Here is a 2,500-nt window from a genome sequence, read left to right on the forward strand (position 1 = left end):
TTCATCTTTTTAGCTGTATTACAGTATATTGTTTTTACTCTACTACTTTAAAATTGAACATTTAGCTAACATGTTGCTTGCCTGGTGTCTAGCCTCCATGAATCTCAGTCTGTATCACTTTTTGAATTTGCATGGTGGTTTATAGCGGTCTGGTCGAGCCGATCCACCACTGAGTCACCGATGAAATTTCTCGCCCCGACCGATTGGTTGGTGTTAGTCGGCCTCCAGCAGTTCATACTGTTTAACACACAAATGTTAGTGCACATTTACCCCCCAACACACACACACACACGTGTTCCTCATGTGTCCTCTCCAAACACACGGGTCAGACGGTGCCTGGTTAAGCGTCCACATGACCCGGTCGTCTCGTCCCTCCGCCGTCTCTCATCGTAATCCCGGTCTTCCTCTCCCTCTTATCATCACAGCCTGCTGGGAGTTGCATTTCACGCCCCGGGGGCTGGTGTTCATTTTTTGCGGCGGCCGTCCAGATTTCCCCACCGATGTGATCCCCATGTGCGATAACCGACTCATAAAGCGACTAAAGCAGGGGGATAATGTGCAGTGTGCCAGCGTACGTCTGTTCATTTCAGCGCATGAAACATAATCTAGCAGGATAACAGACTGTATTAAAGGGGGTTTAGGCGAGCGACCACCCCCTGTGCAGCCAGAAACCTGAGCGGGTCACATGTGGACAACAGTGGAATCTACAGTTAGCGATAAGACGGTCCAGCTGCGTTCACACTGCAGCTCAGAGTGTCCAAATTCTCATTTTTGTCTCGTACATGTGCCACAGATCTGATGTTTTCTAATCAGTGTAACATATGTATTTATAAACTGGGATCTCGAAGCATGCAACCTACATGCGAGTTGTATCTGAATGCTCAAATCGGACTTTGTCAGCGTTGCCACCTTCACCTGAGACAGCTGTCTTAATTTTGGCTTAGCATGGAGGACATCAAGAAATAGCAACTTGATTGGTATATGGGAAGTCTCCTCAATTCAGTCAAAACCTGAAGGTGCAAACTGTAACTGAAATGTAAGAGTGGAGGTAGAAGTGTGCATTAACCAAAATAAAACCAAAAATTGATTGGTGCGCTTAACCTAAAACACTGAATTTAGAGGAAAAATGTATCACATCTAAAAATAAAAGTAGTATGGCAGAGTACTCACTTTTCACTTGAATTTATTGGCACACAATGATGCTGACACGTTTCCGCCTACAGCTTTCATCAGAGCAAATACAGTAACTGAAATGTGTTTGAAAGTCTATTGACATCACTGTCAGTTCATACTGGTATCAGATATGGGTTACATCCCAGAATACACATGAACAGTCATGTAAAAAAAAAAAAACATATATGAGCAGCAATTTGGAATTGAGCATCGAGGCCTGCAGTGTGAACGGAGCCCACTTTGCTTTCACAGGTGTAGATTAGATGAAATTGAAAATGAACTTGGTTACGTTACCTTCATGTCAAGTCATGTCAGATTTGTCACAAAGTGTGCACACACACACACACACACACACATACCAGTGGTGGAAGAAGTACTGAGATCTTTTACTTCAGTAAAAGTAGCAATACAACAATGTAAAGATACTCCATTACAAGTAAAAGTCCTGCATTCAAAATCTTACTTAAGTAAAAGTACATAAGTATTGGCAGCAAAATGTAGTTAGAGTATCAAAGTAAACATACTCATTATGCAAACTGTCCCCATTTAAAGAGTTATATTTTTCATAAAAATTATTGGAATATTAATACTGATTTATTGACATACATGTACATGTAAGCAGCATTTTAAAGTTGTCAACGTGAAGCTAATCTTAACAATTCAGCTATACTTTTGGGTAGTCTAATCTATAACAATGCTATTTTATAGTTATTTTATAAAGATGATCAAATATTTTAAATATAAAATATTGATCTGAAAAGTAACTAGTAATTATAGCTGTGAAATAAATGTAATGGAGTAAAAAGTACAATATTTCCCTCTAAAATGTAGTGGAGTATAAGTACAAAGTAGCATCAAATGGAAATACTCAAATACCTCAAAATTGTACTTAAGTACAATACTTGAGTAAATGTACTTAGTTACTTTCCACCACTGACACACACCCATACACCGACACACACACACACACACACACACACTCTCTCATCTCTCCTCTCTTGGCTAGTTGTACAGATAAAACCTCCCTCTCCCTGCCCAGTCAGCCCAGTCAGCCCAGCTGTATCACGCTCACTATCTGTCTCTGTCTGCACAGTCCATCTCACTTTATGCTCTGTGCAGAAAAAAAGCAGCCGTTTATTTTCATCCTCGGCTCGGCGCGCGTGGAAAAGAGAAGTCAGTCGCCGACACGCTGTAAACACCCCGGATCGGATGCTGGATCGTCTGAAACCGGACCTTGGCGTAATGATAGGTAATCGCCGCGTTAACATGGCAGATTATGATGATTCAGAGAGGAGGGGAGAGAGGAAGATGGTGATGAAACCCAGAG

The sequence above is a fragment of the Centroberyx affinis genome, unplaced genomic scaffold, assembly GCF_046629955.1.
Source record: "Centroberyx affinis isolate AG114_WGS23_722 - 3 ecotype Tasmania unplaced genomic scaffold, CSIRO-AGI_Caff_v1 ptg000013l_1, whole genome shotgun sequence".
Taxonomy (NCBI): domain Eukaryota; kingdom Metazoa; phylum Chordata; class Actinopteri; order Beryciformes; family Berycidae; genus Centroberyx; species Centroberyx affinis.